Source organism: Pavona decussata, unplaced genomic scaffold, assembly GCF_977016875.1.
Source record: "Pavona decussata unplaced genomic scaffold, jaPavDecu1.1 SCAFFOLD_71, whole genome shotgun sequence".
Taxonomy (NCBI): domain Eukaryota; kingdom Metazoa; phylum Cnidaria; class Anthozoa; order Scleractinia; family Agariciidae; genus Pavona; species Pavona decussata.
The window spans coordinates 781,262-796,046 of NW_028145490.1; positions in this window are offsets into that span (position 1 = coordinate 781,262).

Below are 14,785 nucleotides of genomic sequence, written 5' to 3' on the forward strand. Positions count from 1 at the left end.
ACATGATTTCAGAACTGTAAAACAAGCGTGTCTTCTATCTGCAGATTGTTCAAGATACTGTTTTATCCTTAAAATGTTCTCTTTTATAATGAAAAATCTGTAGACCGCTGTGGTTAAAAATAATTCTATAACATCATTTTTGTCTATTTTTAGCTATGATGTGATCATTTTGACGACCTCAACCCGGGGGGCTATTATGACGTTCTACCTCCCTAACCTCCCGTTATACCATTGTTTTCGGATGACGTCACCCTGAATGATAGACATCGTAGCGGGAAGGTTTATAACTATTTTATGGTTATTCTATTTTTTTAAACTATGAGATCATCGTTTTATAATGAGAACAAAATACTCCTCCACCCCAATGATGTCACTATACTATTTTTAGATGATGTCATCGCTTTTTGATGATGTCAACCCGGGGGCTATTGTGACGTCCTAACTCCCTTACCTCCCGTTATACCGTTGTTTTCGGATGACGTCACCCTCCTGGGCTATTGTGACCTCATACCTCCCAAACCTCCCGGTTTCTCTATTTTTAGCTTATGATGTCATCGTTTTTGATGATATCATCTTCTAGACTATTGTTTACTCATCCCCCCGGCTATTTTCTACTCATCCTCCATCCTCCCGGTTCCTGAGCCCCCAATTCTTATCTACTGGTTTGTGAGGAAAATTATCAAGATAAAAACTTTTAAGCTCCATTCTCCCCTAGTGCTGTTCGTTATGTTGTGCAAGGTTATGGCCTTTATTTGTGTCTGTGGATAATATCATATAGTTATCCGATACATGATCATATGAAGGCATTAACTGATGCTTTATTGGAGTGCTGATTGTTGTAGGTAATGCAAAGGTAATTCTCATTTCAGATTACGGATGTAGAAAAACTGATGGTCACTGAAAAGTCTTGCTTTGCCATCATTTGCTAGGTCTTTTGACTTTTTACCATATTTTTCCTGTTTTGAACGCGGCCACTTTGGGAGCAATAGAGTGTCAAAACACTCTCGTAAATGTCATTTCTTGTGTGCTGCTGATTAACTATGAGCTATAACTGACGCAAAATAGGTTTGAATTTCAAAACTTTCAAAATTGTTTTCTTTTTCTATGTTTTCGTTGGAGATACATTTTCCCACTCTTTCCTCATCTATACTGCCTACGGCATCATCATAGCTATATCTGTAGACAACAACACAAACAACTTTATTTTACATTTCCTTGCACTGTCAACATTTTTAAATTGTTATATGTCAAAAACTTTACATAATATATAGAATATACAATTATATTTTACACTGAATATATCTCATGAGAGGAGATGCCTAGCAGATAGATACCCCCAAGGTGTTCGAGCTAGCAGCTGGTTCTTTGTAACTAGTTTCGGAACTGCAGAACATCACAATGACTACATGCGCGACAGAAAACGGAAACTTCTTAAGTTAATAGTTTGCGTCTTTTTTATTGATTAGTGGTTAACGTTAGTCCCCTTGGTACAACAGCACCACCACGAGCGGCACACACGACGCACGCTCCTGGACCCACAATGCAGAACTAGCGTACAATGTAAGTATGTCTACTGTAAATGAAAAAAAAGAATATAGATAGAAAGAGACCCCTTAAGCCAAAATGAATGGGCTCTCTCAATTTTAAAGCTAAAGGGCGACTCTCCCTGAAGTAGTATAGTATGCACCGTTTGGCTCAATTTTTGCAGTGGAATAATTAACGTCGATGATGCCATAGGCTTTTGTCTTGATCTCATGCTATGAAACAGCCTTCCTAACAATATTAGAGAAACTGAATCTTTAAGCACCTTTAAGAAGCAGATCAAAACATTTCTTTTTAAACGTTCTTTTTAAGAAGCTTTTTGACTCTTTTGTTATTGTTGAATTATTTTTCTTGTTAATATTTATCTTGCTTAGTTATTCATATTATAGTCTTTGTATATTTTAGGTATTGCTATCTATTATTTTCATGTATTATCACATATTTTACAAGTATTATTATTGTAAAGCGTTATTGGTTTCCTTAAGTAGAAATAACGCTATATAAATAAAGATTATTATTATTATTGTTATTATTATTATTATTATTATTATTATTATTGAATAACGAATAATAAAATAAATTTTACAATCAACATGACTCTAAGCGTACTGTACAAGTATGGTTGCATGCAATAAAATTAAATAACATAATTGGAAATCAATTTTAATAATGTTTAAAAAAAATTATTATTATTATCATTATTATTATTATTATTATTATTATTATTATTATTATTATTATTATTATTATTATTGTAACTAGAATGCAGTGGGTTCTCATCAATGCACTCTACATTATTTATACTAGAATTATGTCATGTTCCATTTAAGACGATGAGAAGTCCAAAGACTACTGCAAAGCTGACACAACGTAATATATTTTAAAACAATATTTCGGCTGGCCAAACCAGCCTTCTTCAGGTTTAGATGTTACTAAATTATATAAATGAAGTTACAATATTATATTATGGAGGATGTTGCAATACATAGGCGCGGCGGAAATGACGTTTACAAGGTGGTACCAAAGGATGAGGAAATAAGTAAAATAAAATAAAAAAAATTACAATTCATCACGTCTGTTCAAACCGTGGGGTTCCAAGGTCCCCGCTAAATCTATAAGAAAAGACTCTCTGGCTTTTCTGATTGAATCACGTGAGGAGTGGATAACTTCAAGTGGTATTAGTTGCATGTCAGTGTGGCAGTGGTTAGGTTGAGAAAGAAAATGTTCAGAAACAGTGGTTGGTTTGGATGTAATGTTAGTTTTGTCAACTGGGCGTCTATGTTCGTTGAATCTGTCTTTTCCAGCAGGTTATGGACCGATTTTACAGGTTCATCAACGATGTCATGCTCTATTTTTATCTTATTCATACAGTAGAAGTAATCATTCCGGAAAAAAGCTTATCTCTCAATTAGAAGCACGAAGAAACAAATGAAGTTAATTGAGTGTTTACAAAAAGTCAGTTGAGTTCATTATATGCGATAATAAAGTTTCTTTTCCTAATTGTCGTGGAAATGGGAGGCTATGTTCTACTTTAGCAAACTGAGAACATATCTCTTAAAGAAGAGTAGCTTGGGCAATCTAATAAAAAGTGAATTTCATCTTCAATGGTTTTACAGTTGCAAACATTACACACCCTTTCAAGTAAGAGATTCTAAAGAGACGCGTGCTGTCTGATATTTTCATTTCTTTTTATTTATCTGTTTATTTATTTATTTATTTATTTATTTATTTATTTATTTATTTATTTATTTCAGGAACAAGCTTTTGTCGGTGGCCGTTCAGAAGAGTCGTCAAATGGACTTTGTTTCACCAATTTTTTTTTTTTTTCACATAAATGACATTGGGATAAGAAATTGTAAGAATACTTGATAGAGTACAGTTGAACCCCGCTAATACGTAATAACGGGGTGGTCAGATTAACGAGGTTGTAAAACTAAGGAAATGACTGGATTTCATTTCGTTCGGAGCACAAAAAGAGGTCGTAATAACGAGGTGGTCGTAAGGTGGGGTTCCACTATGGTAAATGTAAAGTAACTCAACTTAATTAATCTTTCTGCACTTAACGGGATTAATAAACTCTGACTGGTCTGGAAAACGGTTTGTTTCTTTTGGCTCATTAAACCACAATAAAGTTATCGTTATTCTTCCTGTTTTGTCTACTGGTCAATCGTGTGTTACACCTCAGACATGTCCAAGTGCTTAAGCGATTGGCCAACAACCAACCATGCCACTTGAATGATGAGGTGAATAGAAATAAAGCTCCTCCTTAAAGAACACAAAGTTAAGAATCAAGTTTGGACATTTTATCTGTTTGCCGCATTTTGTGTGGAAAAACTAATTGTTTCGTTAGCAGTTCGAACCAAAAAGTCCTTTCGCCTGGAATGTTCCGGGAAAAAAAGGAATATTAACTTCAGAGATATTCTTTTTTCACTTTCAACAGAATTATCGGAATATTACTGTACCATTTGAGTTGTCACGCTAACACCATACTCCTTCATGAAATACGCGGTTTGTTGTCCAATAGAAAAGACCATTCCATTAAACTTCCCACCGAAAGAACCTCTCTATTCACTCAAATGGAAAGCGCTCGACAACTGTACTTTTCCATTTTCAAAAACAAAAAAAAACGTTCCAGCATTATCCACCTATCGGACGGTTTAATTTACTCCTTCACAAGCACCCACGTACACAGGCATCTTTGAGATGTGGATCAGTATTGGCTCTCAAGTTTTTAAGCTATTCAAAAAAGCCTGACTATCAAGCTGCATTTGTTTCACGTTTTTCATGTTTACGTGCTGCCAACATGGAGAGTTCCATCATTAGGTCAACGATACCAGCTTTCAGCTGTATGCCAATCTCATTCCGTGGTACCCGGAAGAGGAATTGGCTATATAAAGAAGGATATGGCAGTTCCTGTGGTTTAGAGTCGTTATTGGATAAGAAAAATGTTTGTCAAACCTGTAAACTTCATCCCTCAAATGGGCTGTCTTCTATTGAAATGACACAGGAAAGGAGGCTTACGCGGCCCAGTCATGAACTGGTGTAATTGAGAATTTATATTTCACATAACGAGGCTGAAATTAATCCTTTTTCTAGATGGTTCTATTTAGATCGATCGCATGTCTCTCAGTTCATGACCAGGGTGCGGTTGTTCGAAACCCGTCTAGTGCTAATCCATTAAATTGAAATTAACCGAGGTTTCAGCTCGCTCGTTAGCAATGTCTTTAAGGACGGTGTCTACTTTTGTTACTGCGCATACGTTCTGCGCATCCGAGATGCTCGGGTTTCCTATGGGTTGTGCCACTAATACAGAGGTATTTTTGCGCAGTTTAAACCTATGCGAGGAAAGCAGAACCTAGCAAGCGTTTTGAAATCCAAAAAGAAAATTGGGGGTAGCCATGCATTTTTCAGCGATAATAAAGCTTCAGTTTGAAAAAAAAAAACCGCCATACATTGCTTTGTATTTTACTGCTTTTTAGAATAATTATTGCTTAATTATATTTATAAATGCGTGGTTACCCCCAATTTTCTTTTTGGATTTCAGTAGCCCTTGCTAAGATCTGCTTTTCCCGCATAGTGATAAACCGCCAAAAATACTTGGGTATTAGCAGTCATCGTTCTTAAAAGCTAATTTTAAGTTTAATGGTAAAGGAAAGTCTACATTAAAGCTGAGGGACAAAAGTCTTTTGGAAAAATGTTAATTAATTAGTAATTAAACATATATCAAAGTTCACATTAATCCAGGGTTAGCTTAATCACTCTTTGAACTACTGGTCCCTGTATTTCTTCATTCACTCCTGTCAATAAATGTTCCGATGTCCTCGTTGAGTAGCCCTGATTAACTCAGTACCCATATCCAACATACCTTTAGATAGGAACTGATCTCATATCGGCCCACACGTAATCACAACTTCCTTTCATAGAAGGAGTTTGATATAAGTTGGCTTCAAATGTAAAACGATAACATTTCAGTTAACTTACAATCCTCACGTAAACCGAGCACAACGCTTTACTCCTTATTTTACAAATATCAGGACATATGATAATCTACTTCTTCTTTATTTGCGATAAAACAATAATCTAATACAACAGTAGCAATAACAATATGGCGAGGAGACCTCAAGAAACGGAGGTCACCTGAAAAACAATGAATAAATGCAAAGTAGTGCTGCGTATGTGCGGCATGAACAAATAAGAATTATTTCAGTGAAAACTTGTACATTCATTTCTTGCAGGTAGGGAAACTAGATGAACCTGTTAATTTTATATGTGTTGGAAGATATTTCCAAGTTTTAGGACCTAGATAAAGGACTGTAAACTGTCTACGACAGGCATGTAGTCGATAACTACTTGCTGTTCTGATGTCAAAACTATCAGATGTCCTTGACTTCTAATCACAAACAGATAGGGAAACTTCGGAGGGAATAACTGGTTGTGATAACAAAACAAAAATTTAGCAACGTGAAGAGAGTTTACTTGAAAAATATCTAATACATCCAGTCGAGAAAATAAGGGAACAGAATGAGCTCGATAGTACGAAGAAGCACGCTTCTGAAAGTAATATATCCTATCTAAGTTAGAACATCTAACATGTATGATGCTTAGGACTGCACTTCAGTAGCAACGCAAGTACAAGAGGGACAAAAAAAGGCAAACTGTTTGGAAATACATCTCGAGCACAAAGAGTAGTAAATATTTAGGGCCTCCACAGACAAGGCAAACGGTTATCGACAACTTTTTAGTTGTCAATAACAAAAAGGAATCGATGAAAAACATCTCGTGTGTGAATCAAGTTATTGACTACAAATGGTGAAAAATACTGAAATTATCCATATACAACATACCATTTGATAGGCTCTCTTCCATAGAGGCCCACACGTCATCGCAACTTCCTTTCATATTAGTAGTTTGATATAAGTTGCAAGTGCAAAACGATAATATCTTAGTCAACTTCAAATCATCACGTAAACCGGTTACAACCCTCTGCACCATATTTTACAAATCTCAGGTCATATACTACTGTAACATTTATGACGTTTAGAACTGTACTTCAATAGGAATGCAAGGGCAAGAGTAACAAAGGAATAAAACGGTTTGAAGATTAAACTGGACCACAACGAATAATTAACATCTAGGGCCTCAATAAAAGAGGCAAACTGTTAAAATTTGCCTCATCTGTGCCTTCTCCTCCGCTCGCGTTTTTCAATGTATGAACCGTTTCTTTCCTCTATGGTTATGCTTGCGTCTGCTCATGCCCCGCTGGTGCAATCCTAGCCTTAGTCCAGCATATCTTTATAGAAAACTAATGCTGACTATTCTTAAAGGCGGCCAGCCCTGTAACTCTGAGGGGCAAAATTTTATGTTTTCGGTAAGTAAACCTTTACAAGACAATTTTTGTAGCAATCATCCAAAGAAACCTACCAAACATTACTTACGTCACGACATTGTGTTATATTTCTCCGTCTTTCTAATCTAAAGATGAAATTTCCTATTTTACAGTACCTCGTTCACACACACACACCGTAATTTCTTCTTGGCTAGATTTTCAGGGGCCATATCTCGGTTAAACATAATTGCGACAGTCATTGTTTCTTTATTAGTAACTGTCTCAGTAAATCATAATAATGACATACTTGTTTTGTTCCTTTTCGGCTTTTGTACAAGATCTGCAAAACCCTTGGAACTCTGTATCAGTGGCAGAATTGAAAGACAGTATATTTTTATTAACTTTCGCTAGTAAAGAGTGAGATGTTTTAAGTTAGTATCGTGCCAAAATTTAAACTGATATGTTGACATTTTCAATTTCAGCTGGATCTTTTTAAACCCAAACTGAGATTTGCAACGTGTTTTGCGCATTTGAGAGCCCGATGCCTATATTCGCTCTGACGGGACAAACACTCGAAACGTCAGCACTCGAATCCCTTTACATTGGCCAATTTACCTTAGTTATCAACTCTGTTGATAAACCAAACATTCGATGCATATATAGCCCATATAAACAAAGAAACAGTACAATGACGGTTTCACTCAGTCGCAGGAGTGCCCGATGCAAAAACATGCAGAGCGAAATATAAATATAAATTTAAGATAGAAAGTGTACCACCATTTATGTAGCCCATATAAATATGCTTGGATTTAGTTTTTCCCAGCTTTTTATAGTCCCAACTTACAACAAATAAAAATAGAGATCAGTTTGTCTTTTGATTCTGTCTCCACTATTGAATTTCATATTGATTGCGTCTAATATCGGGCACGATATAATTATTTAGTAAAAGAAAAATAAAAATTGACTGAAGCTTAATTCACAACAACTTAATAAAGAACGGGGAAAGTTGTAAAAGGATTGTTAAAAGTATTAAAGTGATTTTTTAGCCTGTGGTAAACTACCGTACATTCACACCTACTTCGTCAACAAACTTCACACTTACATGTAACACTAACGACACGAACTTTGCTGCGTCATGTTGCCTTAGGCAGAGTAGAAAGGATCCTTAAATTAAACGCATTCCGCTTGCTTTAATGATTCAGCATTCCTTCTTGTATAAAAATTCTTCGCTTCGTCGCTTGAACAAATATAGCATCGTTTAAATGATGATAAACGTCTAAAGTCCATGTTGAAAGCTATGAGCCGTAAACAAATAATTGTTACTATGCAGAGGAAATTTTGCGTCAAGGTGGTTGACTCACTGAAGTCACAACTTGATGGTGAACAATTTTAAAATTTAATGCTTTGTGTGCCCTATTATTGATCCTACCGGGAAGATAAACACAGACAGCACGGCGTCAAAAGAAGGCCGAAAAAATGATATTTCACACAACACTTTGACGTGCAAATGTCCTTCCTAAGCTGGTCAGGCCTACCTTTGTAGAGCGTTTATGCTCACTTTACGCATTAAGAGGAGAAACGCAACAACCAACTAGTAGTATTGGAGGTATTCGCTAATTCCTTATTATTTAAGTTTTAAATAAATGAATTTTTCCTTAATTGCAGAAAGCAAAAGTTTAGCATGTTTGTATTTGTCGGGTCGAAAAAGAGATGGAAACTGCACGAGTCGTAATTCACGATTACCGAAATCAAAGCGACATTTTCATGTCAGCACTAAAAGAAACTGAATTTTGAATATTCTACATGATTAATTGGGTGTTATAGTCTCCCATGAAAATATTTTGCATAGCCCCACATATTACCTATACATGCATGTACTACTGTCATAGTCTGCTCCTAAAACGGCGAGCATGAATAAAGTTTGAGTCGCACAATGTATGCATCCCTAATGTTTTATGTTTAATACAACTTTTATTTTGTAAACCACTTACCATACAAAACATTCCTCACGGATTGTTGTAGAAAGCCGGTGTACGCAAATTTAACTCTTCTTTAGTTGCTCAAAATTATATATAATACAATGTTCTATACAATGTTCTTTTTTATTAATGAAAGCGGTTATCAATTTAAGCGTTGAATACGAGAATTAAAACACAGTTCAAAGAGGCTGAGATATACTTTGGTGGCTTCGATCTCCATGGGACTTAAATTTTCAGGAATAGTTTCACAGGTAAACTTGTTTATCTTCACCCACGATAAAATGTCGATCAATAACTTTGCATTCAAAGCCGAGATCTTTGGCTTTTTTTCATTGCTTAGGCATTCTGCGCGATGTTCTTGTTGGATTGCTTTGTCTCTAATCTTGTGTGATATAAACATTTCTAAAGGTTGTGGAATTTTTCAGTTCCTTTCCTCTTGACCCGATACCAACTCTCTGTCTGCGCGACCCACAAATCTAGCAATAATTGGTCGTGTTCTATCTCCTGCGATCTTCCCTACGCTACATGAAAAAAAATAGAATTTAAAAGAATTTGCCTATGCCATTTCGTTTTATGATGAAAAAAAGCAAGGGACGAGCGGAAAGGTTCTTTTCGTACACTCGACCATCGACCAACCCGAAGGAAGCTAAAATGCCGGCAACGCTGGTTAGCAAGAACATGAAGTTGGCAAAGAACAAAGACATTCCCAAGATGATTTGCTAAAACAAATCTCCGATTCAACCAAATGCTTGGGAGACATATTGGAAAACAAAATAGAACAACTAAACACTGACATGGATTGATTTGGCAACGAAATAATGGAGAGTCGAAAAGAACTGAAAGCAACCGTCAACAATTTACATTGAGAAGTCTATACAAGCAGCTTGAGCACGTATAGACGGTCATACTGACGAACTTAAAGTCCACAAAGATGTCAAGGTTTCCCAATAGAAAGAAATTGATGAACTTAAGACCAATTTGCAGAAGACAATGTTTCTATGACATGCGGGAAGGTAAACCTATCGCCTTAGAGAACTACACGTGTCGCGAGTCTGACTTAAAATTCATGAATCTAGCAGAAAAACGAGGAGAAATTGCAAAGAAAAAATGTTTGTCTTAATATAAAACGACCGAGAAATAGAACAATGATGATCTTCGTCTGAGAGCTAAAAACCCGGCTACATTCTAAGAGATCTTGCAACGTGCCCTTCCGCCATTATCCCGTCATATGTCCTCATCATCGATGTATGGCGGTGCGGAAATCTTGACGTCTTCCATCGCCCTACACCACGAAAACAAAACATGGAACGATATAAAACAAATCCGAAAAATTTTTTACTCGGTTGTTACAAATTGCATAAAGTGCATTTAGTCCACTGAGTACTGAATAAGACAATAACATCTTTTCCACAGCATTCATACGGTGACACCCTTTAAATGGTATTTTAACTTATTTCATGCGATCGAATGCTAAGTACGCCGAGTCCAACCAAGGATTAACTTTCATCCTCAACATTATTGGACACACATTGGGTAAAGAGTACATAATACACGGCTTAGCGGACGGCATGACAAGATTCTCTGCGAGTTTCCTGGTTTCATCAACTTCTATACATCATATCTTCCTTCTCCGTGAATCCAGGGATTTGTCAGGGACTCTCCTAAAGTAGCCACTTACATCTAAAGCTTAGCAGCTTTCGTTCCAGCAACCCTTGCAGGATGGAAGCGAGTGCCCAAAGAGAACTTCGTAGACTAAGGGCTACCTGCGTTTGTGGCGCAAGCTACTGTGCGACGATATCGACTATTGCTTACCAAGCATATACGAAGCGATTACAGACCTGACTTCCATCACTAATTTTACGAGAAAATAACAAGTAACAAAAAACAAACCCGTCAAATAAGAATTCAATTCCCTGTGGATTGATTTATTTTACAAGATGAAATAATTACTACAACAATTGAACGACAAGAACATGAGAATGGTGTATTATTTAGTCAGTGACACATACATACTCGGAGATCGAAGAAAGCAAATCCAAGTGCTTCTATCAGGAGTCGAACCTAAGACCTTCCTGTTACTAGATGGGATTCTCAACTACTAAGCTACAGCTACTCGTAGAAGCTAAGGCCATTAAACTAGGTTCACGGGAAAAAACATCTTGCATACTGGTCGGATTGGAATGTGAATGTGTGGTATATGCGTAATGGAATAAATCTCATGGCACATTTTTAAGCCTGGTGAATGAATGAGAATCGAGTATTATTGAGTGAGTGACACAGGCATACTCGGAATTATTTTTCTTTTTGGAGGTATAGCCTTCTTTACCAATACGTCGATTGTTTAGCAGTGTTTAGCAGTTGTCATCGCGGGTATATTGTTGTCCTTAATGACTCAGCATAACTGTGAGCCAATTCTGATATTTTACTGCCAGCACACTTTGACCGTAAAAAACAACTCTTCAATCACTTTTTGATACATTCATAGCTGGTACGCGAATGTTGTCCTTTTTCAACACCGAGTCGTTGGAGTATATATCGTTTGTCAGTTGCTTCAACTATGATACAATATGATTGAAACCAAATATATTTAGTGCGAGTGCATACAGACCCCACTGAGTTTGTCCTAAGGTTTTTCTTTTTTTTTTACTCTGTGCAAATTGCAGTGCTTGCAAAAGTACGGAATTCTCTTAGCAAAGTATTTTATTTATAAATGTTTCCTGTTAGAAGAACCATTGGACTTTCGTCTGTTCAAACTAGGGATACGTGAACATCCCCTAACCGAAAGAGTTATTATCTTTAAAAACAACGAAAGTGACTATTATAACACAGCGTGCGTACCTCCTTATCTAATTCATATTGGAGTTCGTCATGGTATGTTTCAAAACATATGACTTGTACGGCCGTGCGTCCGTAAGATGACGTGTGCAAATCAGACAAACTCGGGTTTCCGTCTTAGTTTTTACAAAGGTTCCCCAGAAATGGACGAAAATAGTGAATGACTACTCCACTTTTCTCTTGGAATTGAGCTCGGTGTTCTCCAACTGTGTATCGTGCTTAACGTAAACATCATGATGAATCGAGACCCTAGTTCAGGCCTTTAACTTTGAGTTGAATATTTGAGTACTTAAATACTCTGTGGACTTGGAAACACGCTTGTCTACATTATGCCATTGACTTTAAACTAATTAAAAGAAGCAAATATTCATTGACAATCTCAGATGAAACATTCTTGTTCAGACCATACCATTGTGGCGTGTTTGCATAACCAGCAAATAAGAACCTTTGTTTTTTTGTTTTCGTTTTTTTTTTTTTTTTTTTTTTTTTTTTTTTTTTTTTTTTTTGTACAAAGCATTGAGGAAATTTTGTAATCAATCACAAATCACGCTACTTTGTTGTCACTATGTTATGAAAGAATTGGCTCATGCTTCAGCTGTACGCATATCATTCGTGTTATGGATACACTTGGGAAGTTTGGAGAGCACTCAAGATGCCAGAGTTGCTTCTTACGCAGTTCTCGTATTCTTCGAACTCCCTGCGTGCATCCATAACTCAATATACGCACGCTATTGTAAAAACTGTGAGCATTGTAATTATTGTTAGTATAAGTAAAGTAAGAATTGTTAATACTGCAAGTATATAGTGAGTATTGTTAGCATATTGTAAGTATTGTAATTGTCGTTAAGTGGTGTAAGTGGTGTTTTTGATGCGTATTTTCTTAACTTCAGATTCTACCTTGTTTTTTATATATATTTCATGTAATAATAATAATTGGCTGTACGCGAGTTTATACCAGCAATACTTACGGTATAGCTGATTCATTTTTGCAGGGTAAATAAAGCTTTTACTTTTTACTTTAATTTACTTTAAGTAGTGTTTAGTATTGTATTCTGTGTAATGTAAGGCTAACAACAATTGCTAAAAATATATAAAATAAACGTTTGCCAGTTGCTTCAGTTATGATGCAGTATGATTGAAAGGAAACGTATTTTCGTGTTAGTGCGTAGAGACCCCGCTGAGTTTGACCTTTAAAATATTCTTCAAGTCACTGTCGGATGACATTTGTTGGGTATGTAGGCAATTGACAACGGGTGAGTAAGCTTGGATAGTTATCTGATATTTAAACTTTATCTATTCTAATTAATATTTTAACTGATATTGCTTGTTTTTAATACACTTCTTTTCAAGGGAAACGAGTAACAAAACGATGCGATATGCCTATTTTCATGATCATTGCAGAAAAACGAAGTACGTTTTGAATAATAGACATTATCCCTGAGTCTTCTCGCATTTACCTGAATGCAAGATAGATAAACTGGCGTATTTTTTGCCGTTTCTTGGGCATTTCACTTCATCTAGACAGATTTCTTTCTTTTTATTTTAATATATGAATAATGGATTTGTGTGCCTGGTTTTTTTTTGTGTGTGTGTGTTAGTGTGTGTGCGGTTTTGTTTTTTTGTTTTTTGTTTGTTTTTTTTTTACCTTTACAGTTCAATGTTTCATAATATAAGCAGGGTTTTTTATATTACAAGTGTTTTATATAGTAATCTGTCTTTAAAATAATAGAGAGGACGTTGTTTGCTTTTCTTTCCTATTTTATGTTGAAGAATTCGATTTTGGCACTGTTGAGACACCACAACCTATTCGTAGCACACCTCATTTTGAAATACTCCGGCTGAATCTCAACACCAATTAGTATTGTCAAGCACTTTTAACATGAACCTCTGTTCGGGAGAATGCGTAAACTTTCCCCGTGTTATTGACATTAGATAAATTACTCAATTACATACTAAATTACTTACTTCGTCACTGTGCAGATTTGCAAATCTTTCCTGACATCTGGTGCATAAGATTGCTGTTATTAAGGTTCACCCTTGATATCCAATATCAGGTGCCATCTGTTCAGAAACATACAACTTGAATACTTTTCTTCCCCACAATTCTTCAGATAAGATACAGTATTAGCACAGTAACACAAAACCAGAACATTTAAGAAATCTACTTAAAAGGTTGTTTCCTGTGTGTACTCAGATCGTTTTGTGGTCTTTCAAAGTCATATTTGTGTAAGCAAATTCAGTTTGATCTCTTCAGATGCTTTACCTGAAAATTTAAGGCACGGAAAGTTTTAAGGAACGGAATCTTATTCCCTGGATTAACGACGGAGCTGTTTTTGGCTTTACGAAAATACAATACAATACAGTACAATACAAACTTTAATGACACTCCCTGATTTGGGCTTTTCTGTGACAATAATAATTAATTTGCAACATTATACGTCAAAACGATAGTAAATCTAAAAGTTATAATGATGCAATGATTTATGCAATACGAGTAAAAATTAAGCTAAAGAATGGTCGCTAAAAATAACAAGATAACAACTTTATGTAAAAGCTAAGACAGACTAGAAAGGAAAGCGGCGAATAAGTTGGCTCGAAATTTACGCTTAAAAATAAGAACAGAGTTGCAGAGTTTAAAGGAATTGTCCAAACTGTGAAAATGCTAGCTATAGCTGACCTTTTTTGCGTTTTTAACAACATGATGCTCCTTCGAGAACGAAAGGAATCAGTTTTCCAGTAAGGAAACTTTGAGCTGTGGCCAATTTACGTTTAGTTATCAGGTCTGTTGACAAAACAAGCATTCGTTTATACTTCTTCTCTACTCCTGACCTACTCCTAACCTTCCTCTTCGCCCCCTGGTATTATATGAATAAAAATTAAAAGTATACAATACATGTGATGACAAATGTTTCTTTTTTCTTAACTCTTGACAATAGTATATAACAATGGTGTAATAATTGTGAAATATTCTTAGAAATGTTTTACTTTTTTCATATATATGTTTGGTACGATTTGTGTTCATTGATTGAGTTTGTAGCTTGGACGGAATGCCACACTACACGAAAAAAGTCTTTGTTTCCATTTCGTTGATCGATCGATAATG